Here is a 22,419-nt window from a genome sequence, read left to right as displayed (position 1 = left end):
GTGATGGCTTCACTCACTCTTCGGAAGGTGTTGCCCTAGTTGTCCAAAAGTCGATAGCTTTTCACCAAATAAGCATGCAAATTAACCTTGAAGCAGTTGCCATGAGGCTGATTTTTGGTAAGCTTATAACAGCTTGTTCTCTATATATACCCGCAGATTACCATCTTAATGCTAATAAATTTAAAACTTTAGTTGACCAACTCCCACACCCTTTCATACTGATGGCAGATTTTAATGCTCACCATCAACTCTGGGGCTCTGCACGTGCCAACATTCCAGGAGGACTGTTGTAAAAATTCTTGCTCTCCTCTGGCAACTGCCTATTTTACAAAAAAACACCCAACTTATTACAACACAACGCACAACACTTATTTCGCGATCGATCTAGGAATAGGCTCCCCCTCTCTCTTCCCATTAGGTGATTGGAGCGTATGCCCGCATAGTAGCATGTAGGCGAATATATGCCTGCAGATCTCTCTGCTTTCTTGTAATAAAAAGCTCTCTCTCTTTCCTTGTGAATCTTTACGGTAAAGACCACTTTCCTGCCGCATTAACCGGAACAGATAGCTCCACAATTCCGACCCACGTACGATTTCGTGAAGAGGAAACCAACTGAAAAAAATTGAGGGAATGGTCCCTCCTGTCGTATGCCTCAATACAAAAATGAGATATTGAACAAGCGACAGATATAAATGCTGCACACATAATAGAAGCAGGACATTCCTCCATTCCCGAAACCTCCAGCATAAACAACAACAAATTCATGCCTTGGTGGAACGATACATGGCAGATAGGTCGCAAACAACAAAAAAAAGCCTGAGCAGCCCTCAGAATGTTTTCAACAACTGAAATTCTGGTTGCCTTTAAGCGCACAAAGTCAAAACTTATACGAGAGGTGAAAACTGACAGCCAGAAAATATTTCTTTCTTCCATCAACCCTTACACTGATACCCACAAAGTTTGGAAAAGGATCAGTGCACTACAAGCAAGAAACACAAACACCCTACCAATTGTTAGTACAACTGGAGACACGCTTGAACATCAAGCTAACGCCCTTGGGCAACACTTTGAGAGTGTGTCCGGTTCTGCTCACCACACTGCACAATTCTTGGAGCACAAAAACGTATTGAAACGGCAGCCTCTGCGGAAAAAGAAAGTAGATCGCATGGGCTGCAACTGCCTGTTCACGAAACATCAGTTTCCTGTTGCACTTTAGACCTGTGGCAAAACTGTTGCAGGGGCTGAGAAAATAACTTATGAAATGTTTAAATAAGTTCCTAAAGACACTGAAGAAGCAATTCCTTCCTAATTCAATAAAATCTGGCAAGCAGGACGCCTTCCTAAATCTTGGACAGAATCCATTGTAGTTCCAATTCCAAAAGATGGGAAAGGACACCTGTTTACCTGCCAGTTACACGCGTAATTGCATTAACAAGGTCTTTACGCAAGCTTTGAAGAGAATGATAAACAGACGCATTGTTTATTTTTTAGAGCATAACGGGTTTTAGACAAGCACCAAGCCGGCTTGCGTTGTGGAAAGTGTACAACGGATGCCCTTGTGGCCTTTGAGGCATACTCGCGTGACGCCTTCGTGCATAAACAACACTGTAAGACTATATATCCTTCGACCTAGAAAAGGCCTATGATGCTGCGTGGTGTTACAGCATTCTACTCGACCTTTGGTCATTGCGATTCTGTGGCAATAGGCTAAATATCAGAACACTATCTGACCCACAGGACATTCCGAGTGAGAATTGGCCACGTCCTATCACGTGCTTTCATCCAAAAAAATGATATACTTCTAGGAGGTGTCTTGGATTGTTCAATTTTCATCTTCACAATGAATCCTTTAGAGAACATTGTACCTCGCTTTCTCTTTTACTCTGTATGTGTGGATGATGTTCAGATTAGGTTTATATTTTGCAATATGGCCACTTGTGAGACAACTTCAACTTGGAGTGTACAGCGTCTCAAGGTGGGCCAATGCGAATGGTTTTAAGTTTAACTGCGACAAAAGCAGCTGCGTACTGTTTACTAAGCTACGAGGCACTCAGGCACACCCATGTGTCCCCGCACGAGTCCCCTTGACTTATCTTGGTCACGGTATTGGCAACACTGCGGACCCCGAGCCCGTATACTCAGCGCTGTAACCGACCGTGGTAATGAGTTTTAAGGTGAAGGGTAGAAACCTCAAACGGTGGCCGTCGGACCCCAGGTCAAGCTCCGGCGGATGGGCTCCCTGTCTGTTTACCAGCCAGGGAGCTCCTGGACCTCTCAAACTATCAGGGTAAGGTTTGAGAAGAAGGTACCCCCGTCCCCTGCTTTTATACTATAGCATATGGTATTTTCAAACCCACCCTCCAAACGTGATCGGTCTCTGGAAAGGGGTCGCACCGAAGTATCATTTCCGCCACTTGCAGCCATTCCTTTCTCGAAGCCAGATAACTATCGCCACTGCTTGATTGTCGAATCTCTTGACAAGTCAACCTCTAACTCCTCCCAGTCAGTGTTCTTTATCACTAAATTCCTTGAAGGCATCTTGGACAAGTCTTTCAAAGCCAAGAAACTGAGAACCGGCGAAGTCCTGGTCAAGGTTATACTCACCAGCAAGCCACAAGCCTCCTGACCTAGAATCGCATGGCAGATCTGGACATCAGAGTCACACCCCAGCATAGCCTCAATACCAGTCATCCCTGTAGGGGTGGCTGGTTGGGGCAGTTGTCAACCAGTGCCTCCAAATGAAAGCTCGAAAGTGGAAGATTAGGAGGAATATAAAGAGCGAATACTGCAATTATTCTAATAAATATTTTAGTACAAATAGCTACAGCCTGAAGGACCGTGTTTAGGGTGATACTATTACATGCTAATAATTTTCGTGCGACAATGCCAACACCACCCGAAGATTGTGTGCAGCCATCCCTGTCCTTTCTTAATACCATATATCTTTAAGACTATTTGTCTGTTTACAGCTAAAAAGGGGTTTCTTGCAGAGGCATGATACTTGCCTGATTACCATGCAATATCTAGATTTTTGAGGCCTCTGCAGTTCCATTGGATTCTTTTATCGTGCCATTATAAAATGTTCGGAGCTATTGGAGTTTGTTCATGTATCGTCTTTCGGGGCCTGTAACTCTCGGAAGGTTTTTTCGGCCTCTCTGGATGCTTGGATGAAGGGAACATTCCTTACGCTGGGATGCAGATAGGTAGGGTCTGATGTCCATCTCCTCATCGGATGTCCTGGGAGTGCCCGGCGGACCGGGCCTCCAGACTTAGCACCCTTTTGTGTGCCCTTCGGTTGAGCCGTCACCGCCGCGGGCGTTGGGAGCGCCACGAGTGGCGCAGGCAGTGCGGCGGGGGTGAGAGCCGCTGAGGATTCCTCGACCTCCCTCTCCATGGCGCCCTCAGACGTACTGGGAACCGGGCAAGCAGAGATGGGAGGAGCGGTCCCTTCTCTGCTTGTTGCCACCGAAACCGCTACGGACTGGCCCGCCGGTGTGGTGTTGAGTTGTTGGGCTGCCTGTGGCAACACGGGGGAGGGGGGTGGCTGCGGGACAAAGTCCGACTCGCGCTACTGAGTCCCTGCCGAAACCATACAACGCTCCGCCCCCCGCCGAGCTGCGTCGGCGTACTTCCCGCGAGGGAAAGAAGCGAAGCTCTTTAGCGCTCCTGGGAAGGTCGTCTCGTTGACTTTCAAGGTAATTATCTGTTTTTCTGCCTAAACATTTCACAACTCCTGGAATAGGCAGCGTACGGTCCCTGGCAGTTCGCACAGGTGAAGCTGTGACTCACAACTTCTGTTGCACATTTTGCGGACGTCAATTTACGACGGCAAGAGGTTGTGTCGTGCCCAAATTGCTGACGCTTGAAGCATCGGGGTGGGTTCGGTACGTAGGGAGGGACTCTGCATCTCATTAGGCCTGCGTTGACTGACTTAGGAAGTGTTGAGCAGTCAAACGTCAAGATGATGTGTCTGGTTGCTATTAATCGTTACTGCGTATGGTGATTCGCCTCACTGCCGCCACGCCCTCATGGCGAAGGCCTCGCAGGAGATCGGCTTAGGTTTCTCTTATTATATTCCGATCAGTGATCATGCCCTGGAAGCTATTAGAGCTGCGATGGGGCATGATCGTGATATCAACAACGACCATGCCCGTTTGCGCGATGAGGTTAGAGGATTGTAGTTTGTCTTCCACATCAATCAGAACTTCTTCTGTTGTGTTTCTTAGCCTTGTACGACTTGCGGGTAAGGCTTTCGACAAACTTGGAAGTCAGAAATACAGAGTGGGAAGTGATGGGTTTTGACTTAACAAGGGATTCCATAATCAAAAAGCGTGAGAAATTGACGGGCTTTGGGAGCGAATACAAAGGCAAAGTAGTAAAAGAACTTTTTGGGCCCTTTTTCTGGGACCGATTACGTTGGCGGAAGGGGGGGGGGTATTTAGAAAATACCATATGCTATAGCATAAAGCAGGAAAAGGGGGCAGGGATTCTTTCTCCTACAGCCTTAGCCTGATAGCTAAAGAGCTCCCGGGGCTTCCTGCGTGGTAAACAGAAAAGAGACCCATCCGCCGGAGCTTCGCCTCGGCTCCAGCAGCCACCGTCTGTGCCTTCTAACCCTCCGTCACGTCGTCATAAACACATCGTCACGGTAGGTAAGAACCTATGTTTGGGGGCTCGGGGTCCGCGGTGACGCGAACGCCGTCACCAAAATTACTCAAGGTGCCCTGTGCGGGGGATATCATTTGATTTTAAACAGATAAAGTTTGGTTGATGTAGGTACGGGTTTGGAACTTTGTCGGCTTTTTTTTCCTTTTGCGTGCAAAAAAAAAACACTGCCTCACCTGTAATATAAAGGGGCAGTCGTTAAGCTTAGCCTCACAAACTCTCCAGCGCACCACCAGCCGTATAGTTAGCTGCGAAGTAAGAGAGATCGAAATGCCGGCTCAGCAATAAAAATCACGAGGGTAAAGCTTTTTTTCTAGCAGCAATGATCCTGAAACAGAGCGCTACTGAGCAGCAACTAGTAACAGTATGTTACAATTTTTACCTGACCGTTACGTTTTAGCTGACTCCTTAGCTGACTGCACGTTGCATTTGTTTTGACAGAAAGTCAGCGTTTTAACTAATGCATCCGAATCAACAGATCCAAGGGCGTAGCCAGGGGCGCTGTTTCTGTGTAAGTGCAACACCAAACTTTTATCGGAAATGGTTCCATTTGGACTCTTCAGCCTCTCCGTACTGTCCACATTGCCAGCAGAATGTTTTTTCAGACCTCAAGCACCTCACTTGGCACTGTGCAGCTTTCGCATCTTCTCGCGATTCTTTGCTCAGTGCTCTGCCCCCCAACTCGTCCCCTGATGATCCCCTGTACGAAGACCCAAATTTTCTGCATGCTCTAGGTGTGTTTTCCATTAAGAGTGGCCTGGCAAGGGTAGTGTGAGATGGGGTCTACAATCCCCCTCCCAAAGAAATCACTGATCATCTATCTCCAACAAGTCATCTCTAACGATTGAGTGATCACCTCCCCCTCCTCCCTTCTTCCCCTTCCCCAACTACGGCCATGTGGCCTCCCCCATCTTAATAAATGTCATTCATTAATTCATCCGCCTACTCCCCTCCCGTTGGCCGTTTTTCCGCCCATCAGTTTTACAATTTATGTCTAAATTTAAATTTAAAACGAGAAATAATATTAGAAAACTAAAATAAAATATCGTATGAGCCCAGTCTGTCTTAGTTTTTTTTCCGCGAGGGTCTAACAAGCCACGAAAAATATTTCTGGCTATGGCACTGACCAGATCCCTTAATCCAAGTCATCCTAATTTCCCAAACGAGGAGGCTCGTAACGGTTGCCGAATTACGTCTATCGCGTGACGTACCCGAGGCCAGCGCCCCACACGTGCTCTTTATAGGTTGCCTAATGTCCGTTGCCTGATCCAGTATTACGGCCGCTGCCCCTTCAGGCGAAAAGTGCGAAGAACGCACAGCTGCACTTTGCCGCAAACTGGCCGCTACAAAAGGTTGAGTCAAGGTTGGTGAGATCTTTTATTTTCACGTGAAACGCTCAAAGAAGGCTGCTTTCCGAGGCTAGGTTGAATCCGCTTTTATTAAAACGTGCATTTTTTGAACAAACTGAGTATCCTTTTTACCATTCGGATAAAAATTGTAGAGGGCCAGAAAGTGCTGAATGAGGCGTGCTGTCAAAAAAGGTTTAAAAACTTGGCTGACCCAGGCCACCTTTTCAACTTTTCCCCAGTGAATACACAGCAGGAAAATATCAACGGAAAGCTGCATATTTCCACGAAGAGACTTGACGTCTTGTTCAAGCGAACTTGTGCTGAATGATATAGCCATTCAGTTGTCATTCAGTTCGCATGCACGATCACAGTCGGCTAACGGATATGCCACGGGCTGCTCTGTGCATCTTTCAAATGCTGCCATGCCATATAATTACATAGGGAGATGGCAGTCACCTTATAAATGTCGACGGCATGTAACCAACTGGAGCTTCGTTTAAGGAACGGCATTGTGCGGCAAGATGTCTCGAGGAGCGTATGTATAAATATCCGAGGCTGGCGTGCGAGGTGCCCTTTCTTCACTACGAAGTAGCCTTTTTCTGAAAATCTGATATGCCTTTGGACAGGCACCTCATTCGCGACATACTCGCTATTACCGTGACCGTTATGTACGTACTTCTTCTTTCCTCCTTTTTAGGCATACAGAGCTCACAGCTTGCGAGGTAATTGTAAAAACCTTGATCACTTTGAATTTCAGGTTTACGTTTTCTGAAGCCAGTTCACCGGGGGTGAGACGGACAGAAATAAACTGCCGGAGACGTGTACGGCCCATTTTCACATTCTTTTCCGAATATACTCAACTGCTTTACCTAGAGGGACAGATCTGCAGGTTTTACTATGGCAGTGGCTATTTTGCCGGCAGCCGGCAGATTAGCCTGGGAGAAAAGTTGCCGGCAGTTCCTTCCCATTGGCTGGCCCAGACCACGTGATGATTCTGCCGGCACATTTCCGCGGGGGCTATTTTGCCGGTTGCCGGCACATTACCCCGGGAGAAAAGTTGCAGCAATTCCCCGGCAATGCTGCCCCTGGGCGCCAATGCTGCGGCAGCCGGAGATGTCAACTTTAACGTTGGGGACAAGTTTTCGACCTTTGCCAAGCTTGAGGAGAAAACGTTGATTGGTACTGTTCAGTGAATTACGTCAAGTTCTAGAAACGAGTAGGCAAGATTGCGGCGGGCATGTCGAACTTTGACCCATCCTGACGCAAACTTTGACAATTTGATTACAGACACTTTGATAGTACCTGTGCTTGTTGAAATACCACATGCCGTGTGTGCGTATCGCCAAGCGGCCGAGAGCTAATGTTTGGCAGTGTAATGCGCATCAGTCGCTGTTTTTAATTTGTCTGATTGTATTTGGTATATGAACGCAAAATTAGATGTTTTTTGTGGACGTCTGCCTGCTTTGCATAATCCCATGCAGAAATATTGTTTTTACTGACGTTCATGTTTAAAATTCCTTAGCATTGAAATAAACAGTGGTGAATTCTAGCCATGCAATCTTGATTTTTTGGCTTATCATTTCTTTATTGTGCGACTATGCTTGAAATTCTACAAAGGTAATACCAGGGAACATTCACTGTCTGTAATCGAATTGTCAAAGTTCCCGTCTGGCTGGGTCAAAGTTCGACATGCCCGCCGCAATCTTGCCTACCCATTTCTATAACTTGATATAATTCACTGAACAGTACCAATCAACCTTCTCTTCTCAAGCTTGGCAAAGCTCGAAAAGTTGTCCCCAACGTTAAAGCTGACATCTCCAGCTGCCGCAGCATTGGCGCCCAGGGGCAGCATTGCCGGGGAATTGGCGGCAACTTTTCTCCCGGGCTAATGTGACGGCAGCCGGCAAAATAGCTGCTGTAAAAATGTGCCGGCAGCCGGCAAAGTAGCCCCCGTGGAAATGTGCCGGCAGAATAATCACGTGGTCTGGGCCAGCCAATGGGAAGGAACTGCCGGCTACTTTTCTCCCAGGCTAATCTGCCGGCTGCCGGCTAAATACCCACTGCCTTTTACTATTCCTATTTTTACTATGTTTTTCATTTTTTACTAGTTAGGTGACATTTTCACTTTGAACCGCATAATAACTCGAGGTTGTCTTTGCTTTGCCGTTTTATGCTAAGCTCGACATTTGCTCCGTTCACGTAACACATTTGTTTCCGCAGATGTAAAATCAGCTAGGACTGCCCACGAACACTGAAAAATATAACTTGTCCTAGATATCAAACTGTAAAAATCGACGATATTTGTGTTGACTTTGCAAAAGAATACTTCGTGTTTGGAACCGCATTTTAAGTGAGACGGCGGGCGATACCCCGTTTTGACCACATTTGTGCTCATAAGATCCCATAAGTGCACGGAACTGCTGACGAAAATTATATCTACCGTAGTTGTTCATCTTCTAATTTGCAGACACCACCAACAGCTAGTATATTTTCATTTCTAAAGCGCAACTTTCGCATGTCAGCTGTTATTAAATCACAAAATACAGGACAATCCCAACTGTGTGGGTAACTTCGATATGGCCAATTCTACTAGAAAGATTTAAACTACCACAAAGGGTTGCAACATGGCCAGTGGCTCTTAACTAGAGGCTGGATTTTAGGTATACGAAAGCGTGTTTTAGGAGCTAACAATGGGCAGGTAAAGCAGCGTTTTAGGCTTCCAACGTCGTAACTACAGGCACCAGAGATGTTTAGGATATCGAAGTCAAACGTGTCATTGTTTTGATGACGCCAATAAGAAAAGCGCCAACAGTTGAACATAGCCGTTCACTTTTCCCATTAATCTGCCGGACTATTGGCGGTCTGTTGGCTTCATTCAATAATCTCACTGCTCACATTCATGTTGGACGGCCACTATCGCTTGCTCGAGCGTCGCATATAGGGAAACAGGCATCAAAAAGAATACTCGAGAGCTTGGAATACTGATAAAAAGTGTTTCATGAATGCCGGAAACTAATTACGACGCACAAAAATAGAAACAGATAATAAAGTCAGCAGATACGACGATTTATCAAGAAAAATAACGTGCTGTTACATGAGGAATCCCAGCACGGGGCACATGAGTAATTTTTTTGACGGTATTGGCGACACCGCGGACCAGAGCCCCCAAGCATAGGCTGTAGTCAACCTAGGCGATGTGTTTATAGGTGAAAGGTAGAAACCTGTTACTGTGGTCGTAGGAGCCCAGGTCAAGCTCCGGCAGATGGTCTCCCTGTCTGTTTACCAGGCAGGGATCTCCGGGAACTCTTAAGCTATCAGGGTGAGGTTTGAGAAGAAAGTACCCCCCCTCCCTGCTTTTTCCCTATGCCGTATGGTATTTTCAGCCCCCCCCCTCCCAAACGTGATCGGTCCTCGAAAAGGGGCCGCACCGAAGTATCAGTTTCGTCGTTACCAACAATCTATTTCCCTAAGTCAGGCAACTATTCCCGCTTTCTGATCATTCAGTCTGTTGAAAAAGAAAAGTCTGTTGCCACTCTGTCCGTGTTCTTGGTCACAAAGTTCATAGAAGGTATAATCGGTGAATCCTACAAAGCAAAGAAATAGAGAACCGGAAATCGTTGGTCGAAGTCAATACCCAGCAGCAGGCAACAAATCTTCTGAGCCAGACACGCATCGCAGACCTGGACATCACGGTCACGCCCTACCGAAGCCTTAAAGGAGCCATGAAGACAATATACATGTTTTATTTATTATAAAGACCGCTTAGCCCCGATAACAATGATACCAATATCATCGCAAGCTTCGAAAAAATAACTGAGATATTAAAGAAAACATGTGAAGCAGACGCGACCCCCTAGCAAATTTCCCACAACTTTTCTATGACGTCACGGAACCTTGTTTGAACGATAGGCGGCCGCCTAACTAACCTGTCGCGGGCGATAGGCGGCCGCCTAACCTGAGTAATTGGGGCCTCTATTTCTAATGCTAACGTGCAGTTAACGCACTGAAAATTATGTTTTATTGTTGGTCCGTATGACGTCATTCTCGCTCATAACACGTCACTGTGGCGCAAAATTTGAAAGTTTTTAAATACCTCTTGCTGTTTTTCATTAAAAACATCTTTTCTGGCTGTAATGGAGCTGAGTGAGATACCGAATTCTAGTTCTTTCAAATTAAACAAAGTTTTATTTTCTCTTCATGGCTCCTTTAACAGCTCACAGGGCGTGATCTGAGATCCTGACCTCATGAACGAAACCGAAAGCGATCTGCTGGAGGGCCTGAAAAGTGTGGGCGTAACAGCAGTGAGGTGCATAACAATACACAGAAAAGACAAAGAAATTCCTACCAAACACCTGATCTTACCCTTTGAACCGTCAACACTCACCGAATTCATCAACGAAGGATAAATTCGATGTTCAGTTCGGTCATGCATCCCTAACCCGCGACGCTGTTTTAAGAGTCTGAGGTTTGGGAAGAATACCAACTTTTGCCGTGGCCGAGTTAAGTATGCAAAGTGTGCCCGGCACGACCATCCGACACCTGTCTATCGCAAAACCTCACCTGCACAAACTGCCAGGGACCCCACGTGCCCTACTCTAGAGCATGCGAGACGTTCAAACACGAGGAGGAGATTATCAACGTTAAACCCACTGAGAACCTTACCTTCTGAGAGGCGTGAAAGAGGTTACCCTCTTTCCTCCTGGGGAGGTACGCAAACGCAGCTCGCCGGGGGGCGGAGCGGTGTCTCGTTTCCACGGGAACCCAGTTCAGCGAGTCTCACCTGGTCCCTCCCCTGCCCCCTACTGGGTTCCCTCACGCAGCCCAATCCATAACCGCACCGCTTGCTGAGGCAGCACCGGTTGTGGTGCGAACCGTGTACGTCGGGACCACGGAGTAAGAGTATTTACGTGTTGACACTCGTCGGCCGCCGCGGCGGAGAACGCGGCCATATCGTGTTCGCCCTTAGTACATGCGCAGACCGCAGCGGCGCCGGGGCGCTGCGAATGAGGGGCCGGAGGGGCCGGTAGGTGCCGGCTATCGCTTGCGGTGCGGCGGGCGCAGCTGCGGTGGATGGGCGGAGTGCTTGACTTCCCGCGTCGTTCAAGCTGCGTTTCGGTGTTTTCTGCTGCCAGTGTTATTCCCCAGGAGTAGACACAATGTTTCAGCTTCCACGTTGTGTTCGTCACCGATCCCGCAGTGATCGGTGATCTGTAGGCACCAGCCGCAGTGTTTGTGATCTGTAGGCACAAGGCGCGTACGTTCCACAACGATAACTGCGGCACCAGCCCCAGTGGTCGTTGTGGAACTCACGTGGTACAGCGAGGCGACGCAGTGCGCCGATGTCGCGGCGGCCCAAGGCGTCTTGTAGTTAAAAATGCCTGTTACACATATAGGCTATTTTTTGGCTTCCGTGGAACAAACATGCTTTATTATTCTTTTGCTGAATGTATACATGGGCAACCAGAGGCGTAGACAGAGCGATGCTATTAACACGTCGACTCGTTATATTAAAATTTAAAAACAAAGATAACAGGAATGTTGGTTTGTTCAAAAATATGGTTCTTTGGAGTCCTGCACGTACCCGTATTTTTGTGCAGATATTAATCGACGAAACAAATAACCCTTTAGACATTACTAAGAGAGAAACGAAAATTGTTTCGCCGCAGGATCTATTCCTTTTTATTCTTTTAGGTCTGGCGTATAACAACCACCGAAAATAATTTCTGGATATGCCACCGTTGGAAAAAATTACGCCCCTCTTCCCGCGAGGTGACCCTGATGTGATGCGACGCATCAGGGGGTAGCGTTTGGACTGACGCTGGTATTGGATTGCGTCAGTCCACTCGCTGAAGGGACTGTCGCTTCCATCGCGTCTTCATCGGAAGAATCAAGCCAAGCACGAAGTTATCAATCCAAGTCCCGCAGAGTCGAACGAGAGCTAGCGCTGACTGAACCGCCGCAGCGCGCTACCCGCTTTACATTCACAGCGCCCGAAGGAGAGGAGACAGTGGAGGAGAGTCGCGCATGCGCGCACTTGCGCGACGGGAGCAGAGCGAAGCCAGCGAAGCGCGCGCGCAGCTGTTGTTTATGATAATGAGACGGAGTGAGAGTGTTGCGCACAGCTGTCGGAGAGAAGAGCGGAGGAAAGTCGCGCATGCGCAGGTGGCGTGCGGACGCCGCTGACGCCGACACAGGAGGGACATCCCTCAGAGCAAGAGATGCGTCACATCTAATAGTAGACACCACAATGAAACGCTCCAAATTAGGACGAAATGGGATTATTCACATCGCACAGAACACGGCCACCATTTGCACTGTTTCGCTGATGCCGCAGTCAGCGTTACTCTTATGTTCTTCGATTGAGCTCCCTGATCACTAAAATCTCACAGTATCAAAACTCTGGAGGTCACAAGGTCTCTGGAACAAATAATCGAGGCTTCTGCAAATTTTCACAAAAAAAACAAGGAAAGGGAAACACAAACACGAGCTCTTGTGTCTTCCTTTCTTCGCGTTTGTCTACGCGCAGTTTTTTGTCAAAATATGCAAAGAAACAGTTAGCCCAAGTTCCAAATTTATGAGAAATATTTGAGGCTACCGATGGCGGTATCTTTAATTTGTTTTCAAAGAAGCATTTACACAGGCACACCACATGCCGTATGCCAGGGCAGCGCAGCGGTTAAATTTATACAGCCATCTCGGGCCCAGTTTTTACATGCTGTACATGTTGGTTTAACATAATATTTTGGTAAAGCTGTATAATTTGACCTGACCCTATAAGTTAGGTGGAGTAATTTTGTGGTCCAGCCAGTCGCTTTACCACGCCGATTGCAATTATTCTAAACTGACATCCGTCAATCTCACTTTAGCGCCGCGTCAGCATTTTATATCTGCGCGTGCATGCCTGTGTTTCCGTGGGACAGACAACCACTCAGCCCCGTCGGTATCGGCGTGAAAGACGACCTTGATAGAGAAACACCGGGGAAATTTTCACTGACCATTTTCGCGTCCAGTAGGTAGCACTGCACTGCCTTAGCCATTAAAATGTCGCATATGTAGTCTTGGTTTCGCTTCGTTCCGTGCCCTCGCGCGTACAGCGGCGGATCCGTCCCGCTACACAGCAAAACACCGCGGGTTATGTGCCTTGCTATGGATGTAGCATTTTTGATACAGGCGAATTAATACGGTAACATCAGTGACGTCTCTGGACATATTGAAGAGCCAGAGTTGGACAATTTTTAACATATTCTTTTCACGGCGAGCATTACTACCTCGCAGCTTCGGCAATTTACACTGCTCAAGCAACATTTTATGCTACGCGTAGGCTCTTTGGCTTAATGGTGACAGGGGAATCCCGCAAAAGGCAGTCCTCTCTCCACTCCTTTACAATCTTACTCTTCTCCTCCACCGCAGAGGCCAGCGTGTGCGTTTCGGACAACCTTTTACTTTAAAAGGCAGTAAAAAAGCTACAATCTATCGGGTCGCACTGATGAGTGAAAAAAAATATTTGCAATAAAAGCGTTTCGTCAACAAGCTCGGGCGGGTGGTACGACCGCGTTCTCGCTGCTGTTCCCCGCACTGCTGCAGTTTCTGCGAGTAAAAATGACAGTCGCCAAAAATTATTTGGTGTAGGCAGCATTTTCAATCTGTGTGTGCCTTTCTGCAACTAAAAAAGCACGCGTACACGCCGCTCAACCAAACGATCCCACAGCACCTGCATTGCTGCCAACGCAGATTATTGAGAAGATAGGCCCTCGCGGCGGGGCGCACTCTAGTGGCGTTCCGGAGAAGCGCATGGAGCGGCGAAGAAGATCTGGCCGCGCCGCCGCGCGCAGTGTCAACACCTAAATATTCTTGCACCGTGGTCGGGACCGATGCCACTCCCGCCACTGCCTCCCGGTCCTCCAGTAGGTTGTAGGGCGCCGAGGGGATCGACACCAGGGGGCCCCGCATCGGCTCCTAGCGCGACCGCAATGCCAGTGCCACCTGTGACGCCCCCGACGCAGTGGCGGCTGAAACGAAGGGCCCGCGAAAGGGGGGCAAGTCGAAGGGGCCCAGTCCGTCAGGAACCCCTGTGACTTCTGACGAGAAGATGAATTTCGGCCCGTTCCTGCCTGCTATGCAGCGCGAGGAGCAGAAACCGACGTCTAAGCAAACAGAAAGGCCCAAAAAACTCAATTCTAGAGTAACAGACCCGAAAGACAACACATGAACACACACGCACACCCTCCAGTCATTCCTAAATGTAAATAATGGGAAAAAACATCATCCAGTGGAACTGCTGAGGCCTCCTTAAAAATCTTGACGATCTTTGGCGACCTAAATTCCAAACAACTTTCTTAAATCAGTACTAGGTATTCAGAAAGGACAATGTTGGCTGCACACACTCTTCGGGTGGTGTGCCATTGTCGCCCGGAAATCATTAGCATGCCACCGTCACTCTTTAAACACGGTCCTTGAGGCTGTAGCAATCCGTACGATAATATTTAAAAGGTTGACAACGGTATGCTCCATTTATATCCTTCCTGATTTTGTACTTGTGAGCTCTCATCTCGAGGCACTGGTTCACCAGCTACCCGAACTATACATCCTCACAGGCGACCTTAATGCAGACAACCCTCTTTGGGTCTCGTCCCGAACGGATACCCGAGGTCGCCTGATAGACACGTTTCTAGCATCCTCTGGAGCATGCCTTTTTAACAAAACATAGCCTACGTACCATACCGTAGGACACAATGAATACTCACATCTTGACTTGGCTATTTGTTCTGCAGTTCTCTTTCTAGGTCTTGAGTGGGGTCTGTGCACGGATCTATATGGTATCACCAATTCCCCACTTCGCTAACGTATATAGGCAAAGGCCCAAGCAGTCCGTCTTCCTACAACAAGTTTATTGACTCAAAAGCAAACTGGAGTACATTCAGAGAAACATCTAAACTACACTACACATACATAAAACACCTACAAGTGGAGGAAACAGCCTAACTCATCACCGCGCACATCCTTGGCGCCGGCGAAAAGTCCATTCCCCACGCCTCCGGTGCCCGTCGAAACCAAAGGAGGCTGTGGTGGAATGAGAACTGTAGGTGGGCACGAGAGGCCCAGAGCAAGGTGTCTCGCACGGACGCGCGAGGTCACCTGATAGAGAAAATTTTATATTCTTCTGGGGCATTTCTTTTCAACAAGAAACAGCCTACATACCATACCATCGGACACAACGCATACTCATAACTTGAGTTGGCTCCGCAGTCGTCATTGCTTATCTTGAGTGGAGCGTGATCACGGACCCATTAGGTAGTGACCACTTCCCCACTTCACTAATATACACAAGTAAATGCCCAAGCAGTTCATCTTTCCATAGTAGGTTCAACGAAGGAAGAACAATCTGGAACACATTTACAGAGACATCCAAACTGCACTACAGATCCGTAAAACACGTAGACGTGGTAGAAGCTACCCACCCACTCAAGGCGGACATCCTCGACGCTGACGAAAAGGTCATTCCCCACGCCTGTGGTGCCCCTAGCAACCAGAGGAGGCCGTGGTGAAACGAGGACTGTAGACGGGCGAGAGAAGCACAGAACAAAGCGTGCGGTATCCTTCGTTGGTACCCAGGTTGGGTAACCTCCTTTTGTTAAAATGGGCAAAGGCGTTTGGAAAACGTGTGAGCCGCGATGCAGAACGATATTGTTGGCGCTCATTCACAGCATCCATAAAATCATACCCCGGCACTCACAAAGCCTGGACACGTCTACGGAAACTCAAAGGACAACAACGCATAGCCTGCCCCTGGTTAGAACAGCAGGGAACACACATGAAGAGCAGGCTAACATTCTCGCACAACACATCCAACACATGTGTGGTTCCGCACACTGCACGAACACTTTCCTGAAGCATAAAGCCTTTTGTAAAAAGAAGTGCCTATGCGACTATAGGAAATCACAGACTCTCAACTCCACGTTTTCACTACATGAGCTAAAGACTGCTCTGCGCACGAGTAAACCCTTATCTCCAGGCCCATTCAACAATCACATGGAGACGCACATTTACATTCACATACAGCACTTAAATGCAGACACACCTAAAACACTTATTGATCTATGCAACAAAATATGGCTTCCGGGGTACTTTCCTAAGTCGTGGAGGGGGCCATAGTTGTTGCTTTCCTGAAGGAGGGAAAGGACCCGTCATTCCCCTCTAATTACCGTCCCATCGCTCTGACAAGCTGCGTGTGCAAGCTTTTGGTGAAGATTGCAAACCGGACGTTCTTGTACAGTCTTTCTCAAAATTTTATTGGCCACGGCGACCGTGGCCGGTGCGGGCGCGCGGTTTACCGGAAGCGCTGAGCTTGGCGCTGTTGGCTGGTTGCGCGGCTAAAGCGAAAAAGGGAAACTTTCGCGCTTGCTTTCGTAGCATCGCTGGCGGGATAAGTGGAGCGGAGCGGCTTGCTCAGAGCAGGCGCACTTTGCTTCAGCGCAGGCACTTTGCGCAGCACTTGTCGCGCCTGACACACAACAAAAGCAAGAGCAAAAGTTCCCCTGGCTGTCTTTAGCCGCGCAACCAGACGACAGCGGCAAGCCTAGCGCCCCTGCTCGGCCGCGCACTTGCTCCGGCCACGGTTGCTGTGGCCCACAAAATTTTCATAAAGACTGTACTTACTTGAGCAAAATGGTCTTCTCGATTGCTACCAAGCAGGCTTCAGGGCGGGCCGATCCTGAACAAGTCCTTGACGTCGACGATGTATTATTCGCTACCAAAGAACCTCGTTTGTGATGAAGTGTTCAATGCATGGACCGTCATGGCGCCATCAGATTTCAAAACTCGCGTGAGGAGAACGTGAGCCAGTTTTTAGAGTTAAGGTTTTACCTGCAGTCCTATTTATCTCGTACTACAACCGGTTAATGGTCCAGAAAGGTGGGATTTGTATAGGTTCGTATCCTACACCGGTTCTTCAAAATTTCAGAAATCCGTTTCCGTTTAAAACCCGCGTCCCATTTTCTATCCTCGTGCGCCGGTGAGCTCATGGAAGATTTCGTTCACACTCGATTGACTAACTATATAGAAGACAATGCATTAATACCAAATACCCCGCGCAAGGGGCACCTTGTGTATAAAGTGATGGTGTTGGCGACACCGTGGACCCCGAGCCCCCATACGCTCTAGGCTACCGTGGCTACGAGTTTTCACGTGAAGGGCAGAAACTACAAACGGTGGCCATCGGAGCCGTGGTCAGGCTCCGGTGGATGATCTCCCTGTCTGTTTACCAGGCAGGGAAATCTGGAAGCTCTCCAGCTGTCAGGGTAAGGCTGTTAAAGAAAGTACCCCCGTTTCAAGCTTTATACTTTATATGGTATTTTCTCAACCATTCCTCAAGCTGGATCGGTCCCTGAAAAGAGGCCGCACGGAACTATCTTCCTCCAATGCTAACCGTAAGCTTTCCTGAACCGGAAAATTACTCTCGCTTTCTTGTTATAGAATCACGCAACACACCCGATCTCTTGCAACGAAGTCACCCTTCTTGATTGCAAAATATGTGGAAAATATAATGGAACGTCGTATAAGGCTAAAAAACAGGACTCGTGAAGTGTTCGTCAAGGGAAGCAACAAGTCATAATCATCATCATCATTAACAGCCTATTGGGTGCACTACAGGACTATGGCCTTCCCCACTGACCTCCACCCACTTCTGTCCTGTGCTGCCCGTGTGCATTCTTTGCCTCCGAAATTTCTTATTTCATCTCTCCATCGAGTTAATGGCCTTCCTCTTCTAGTCAAGTCTCGCGGTGTTCATTCTGTTGTTCTTGTGGTCCACCTGTTGTCCGTTCTTCGTACCACATGCCCAGCCCAAGTCCATTTCTTTTTCTTAACCTGGACTATGATATCATCTATCCGAGTTTGTTCCCTAATCCAGGTAGCTCGTTTTCTGTCCCTAAGCGTTACTCCTAACATTATTTTCTCCATGGCACGTTGAGCGGACCTAAGCTTGCTTTTTAATTATTTAGTAAGTCCCGAAGTTTCTGCTCCGTATGTCATCATCGGGAGGACGCATTGGTTGAATACCTTTAGGGATAGAGGCATCTTACTTTTCATTATTTGTGAGTGCTTGCCGATTGCACCCCATCCCATTCCTATTGTGCGCGTAATTTCTTTCTCGTGGTTTGGGTTCGCACTGACCATCTGGCCAAGGTAGTTATATTCTTGTACTTGTTCGAGCGTTTCGTTTCCTAGTCTAAAAAAGGCGCGTTCAGCATGTTCATTTGTCATCACTTTAGTTTTATTCATTCTTATTTTTAGCTCCACAATGAGCTGTGTGATTTTAGTTCTCAATCATGTTTTAGAGTTGCTCTGCAGATTCACCGAGCAAGGCTTTCTCATCTGCAAAGCTTAAAGTATTCTCCATTTATCCGTAAGCCTAAGTTTTCCCAGTCAAGCCCCCTGAATTCACTTTTCAGACATGCTGTGAACAATTTCAGTTAGAGGGTATCTACTTGTAGAACTCCCCTTCGGTTAGGGAATTTATCACATTGCTTCTCAAGTGTAATTCAACCGGTGTATTCCTCATATCTGTCGTCTAGGAGTCGTAGGTAGGTCTTTATTTGGTCCTTCAAGGCGTCGATCACTGCGCCGCTACTTAATAAATCAAACGCTTGTTCATAGTCTATAAATATTAGGTGAAGTGGTGTATTATACTCTCTCCCCGCACGGGGCACCTTGAGTAATCTTGGTGACGGTACTGGCGATACCGCGGACCCCGAGCCCCCCAACATAAGCTGTGTCCTACCGTGGTGATGTGTTTTTAAGGTGAAGGGTAGAAACCTCTAACGGTGGCCGTCGGAGCCGTGGTCAAGCTCCGGCCGATGGGCTCCCTGCCTGTCTACCAGGCAGGGAGCTCCGGGACCTCTTTGACTACCAGGGTAAGGTCAAAGGAGAAAGTACCCCCGTCTCCGTGCTTTTCAATGTATTATATGGCATTTTCTAAACCCCCCCCCAGACGTGATCGGCCCCCGAAAAGGGGCCGCACCGAAGTTTCTTTTCCTCCTTTGCAATCGATCTCTCCCCCAAAGCCTGATAATTTCTCGCGGTTTCTGATCATGGAATCTGTTGACAAGACAAAGCCCATCACTTCCCAATCTGTGTTTCTAATCTCCAAGTTTCTTGAAAGCCTTATCGGAAAGTCGTATAAGGCTAAGAAACTCACAACGGGAGAAGTTTTGATAGAAGTAGATAGCAAGCAACAATCCTCTAACCTCCTCAAGCAAACGCGCATGGTAGATGTTGACATCAAGATCACGCCCCATCGCAGCCTCAATAGCTGCCAGGGCGTGATCTCTGATCGGGATCTAATGAATGAGACTGAAGCAGACCTGCTCGAGGGCCTCCGAGAGCAGGGCGTGACAGCAGTGAGGCGAATCACCATACGCCGAAATGATGAAATAATTCCAAACAAGCACATAATCTTGACACTTGACCACTCTAACCTTCCTGAGTCGGTCAACGCAGGCTTCTTGAGATGTCCAATCCGACCCTACGTGCCGAACCCGCGCCGCTGTTTCAAGTGTCAGCGGTTTGGGCACGGCACAACGTCTTGTCGTGGTAAATTGACGTGCGCAAAATGTGCAGCACATGATCATCAAACTGACAATTGTAAATCTGAGAACTTCACCTGTGCCAACTGCCAGGGACCACACGCTGCCTATTCTAGGAGCTGTGGAAAGTTCAAAGAAGAAAAACAGATCATTGCCTTGAAAGTCAACGAAAACATCACCTTCCCAGAGGCACGGAAGAGGTTCGCCTCCTTCCCTCTGGGCAGGTACGCCGACGCAGCTCGCCGGGGGGCGGAGCGGCGTCTTGTTTCGGCGGGGACCCAGTACCGAGAGTCGGACTTGGTCCCGCCCCCGCCCCCCCCTGGGTTGCCTCTGGTAGCCCAACCCGCCACCACGCCGCTTGCTCAGGCAGCAGCGGTTGTGGTGGCAACCTCTTCTGTCGGGGCCGGTGCCGCTCCCGTCCGTGCCTCCCCATCGTCCAGTGCGTTGGAGTGTGCCATGGACACCACGAGCCCCGCACTGGCTCCCACCGCCACCGCACCGCCCGTGCCACTTCTGGTGCCTCCGACACCACCGGCGGTGGCGGGTCAAACGAAGGGCCCCCTAAGGGGGGCCAAGTCCGGGGGGCCCGGTTCCACGGGCACACCCAGGACATCGGACGACGAGATGGACGTCGTGCCGTTCTTGCCTGCAACGCAGCGCAAGGAGTGGCCTCCGACGTCCAAGCCTACAGATAGGCCGCCCAAAAAGCCCAACCCAAGAGTCACAGCCCCGAAAGACGACAAATAAACATACACACTCCAGTAGCGCTCACACTAAATAATGGGAAGAGAAAATATTGTTCAATGGAACTGCAGAGGCCTTCTGAATAATCTTGACGACGTGTATGAGATTCTGCATACCAATCAGCCAAGTGTAATGTGTGTTCAGGAAACACATTTGAATTCTAAACAATCAAATTTCTTGAATAGTTACCTGGTATACAGGAAAGACAGGGATGGCTGCACACACTCTTCTGGCGGTGTGGCCATAATCGTCCGGAAATCCTTAGCATGCCACCCTGTCACCTTGAACAGTATCCTTGAGGCTGTAGCAATACGCTTAATAATATTTAATAGGTTGATAAGGGTATGCTCCATATACATTCCTCCTGATGTTACACTTTTGAGTTCAGACTTCGAGGCGCTGGTTGACCAGCTGCCCGAACCATACATTCTAACAGGCGACCTTCATGCTCACAATTCTCTTTGGGGCTCTTCTCGTACGGATGCCCGAGGTCGCCTGATAGAGAGGTTTCTTACATCCTCTGGAGCATGCCTTTTCAACAATAAACAGCCTACATACCATAACATAGGTCACAACACATACTCATGTCTTGACTTGGCTATTGGCTCCGCAGTTCTCTTTCCTCTTCTCGAGTGGGGTGTGGGCACGGACCCATATGGCAGTGACCATTTCCCCACTTCATTAACGTATACAGGTAAAGGCCCGAGCAGTCCATCTTCCCATAATAGGTTCAATGAAGCACGAGCTAACTGGAACACATTTACAGCGACATCCAAACTACACCACACATCCATAGGACACCTACACGTTGAAGAAGCTTCCCAACTCCTCACGGCGCACATCCTCGACGCCGCCGAAAAGTCCATTCCCCACGCCTCTGTTGCCCCGCGCAACCAGCGGAGGCCGTGGTGGAATGAGGACTGTAGGCGGGCGCGAGAGGCCCAGAACAAGGCGTGGGGTATCCTTCGCCGGTACCCCACGTCGAGTAACCTCATCTTGTTCAAACGGGCCAAGGCGTTAGGGAAACGTGTGCGCCGTGAGGCAAAACGAGAGAGTTGGCGTACATTCATAACATCAATTAACTCCTACACAGACACACGGAAAGTATGGACACGAATACGGAAACTCAAGGGACATCAAACACACAGCCTGCCTCTGGTCAGTACAACAGGGGACACACTCGAAGACCAGGCTGACACACTCGCACAACACTTCCAACACGTTTCTAGTTCAGCACACTACCCAAACACCTTCAGGAAACACAAACTCGTGGCCGAAAAGAAACCTTTACATGACAATGACAGGTCAGCCACCTCTTATAACTCCGAATTCACGCTTCATGAGCTGAGGGGTGCTCTGAGCACGTGTAAACCCTCAGCTCCAGGCCCAGACAACATTACGTATACAATGATACAGAACTTACACACAGACACTCTTGTAACACTTCTTCACCTTTTCAACAAGATATGGCTTTCGGGGCACATTCCAAAGTCTTGGAGGGATGCCATAGTTGTAGCATTCTTGAAAGAAGGGAAGGACCCTTCTTCTCCCGCTAGCTATCGACCCATTGCCCTGACCAGCTGCCTGTGCAAGCTTCTCGAGAAGATGATAAACCGGAGGCTCGTGTACTTTTTGGAGTATAACGGCCTTCTCGAGAGCTGCCAGGCAGGCTTCAGGGCGGGGCGATCCACGAATGATCAACTTGTGGCACTAGAGTCGTATATTAAGGATGCCTTTGTGCATAAACAGTTCTGTTTAACTGTCTTCTTAGACCTTGAAAAGGCATACGACACCCCTTGGCGTTATGGGATCCTTAGGGACGTCAAGTCATTCGGTCTATCGGGTAACATGTTAAACACTCTTGTTAGTTACTTGTCAGACAGAACGTTTCGAGTAAGAGTTGGATGTGCACTCTCAAACGTTTACGTGCAAGAAAATGGCGTGCCACAGGGTGGCGTGTTGAGCTGCACTCTCTTCATAGTAAAAATGAACTCTCTTGGTAAGGCACTGCCACCTACAATCTCTTATTCCATGTATGTAGATGATGTGCAGATATCCTATAAATCATGCAATATGTC

General features: G+C 48.4%; 1 long non-coding RNA gene across 1 annotated transcript in view; it reads left to right on the top strand.

Moving 5' to 3' along the window:
* The first annotated feature begins 6,562 nt into the window (after positions 1 to 6,562).
* The window catches only part of LOC144173589 (uncharacterized), a 47,956-nt gene continuing 32,099 nt past the window's right edge, over positions 6,563 to 22,419 (top strand). Inside the window, exons 1-2 of the long non-coding RNA XR_013323328.1 lie at positions 6,563 to 6,682; positions 6,772 to 6,835. This is a non-coding gene — a long non-coding RNA (uncharacterized LOC144173589). The remainder of the gene's footprint in view (positions 6,683 to 6,771; positions 6,836 to 22,419) is intronic.

This window comes from Haemaphysalis longicornis, unplaced genomic scaffold, assembly GCF_048455015.1.
Source record: "Haemaphysalis longicornis isolate Haplotype H1 unplaced genomic scaffold, Haemaphysalis longicornis Haplotype H1 scaffold_3, whole genome shotgun sequence".
Lineage (NCBI taxonomy): Eukaryota > Metazoa > Arthropoda > Arachnida > Ixodida > Ixodidae > Haemaphysalis > Haemaphysalis longicornis.
Note: the sequence above shows the minus strand (reverse complement) of the source record. Positions and strands in the feature narration are given on the sequence as shown.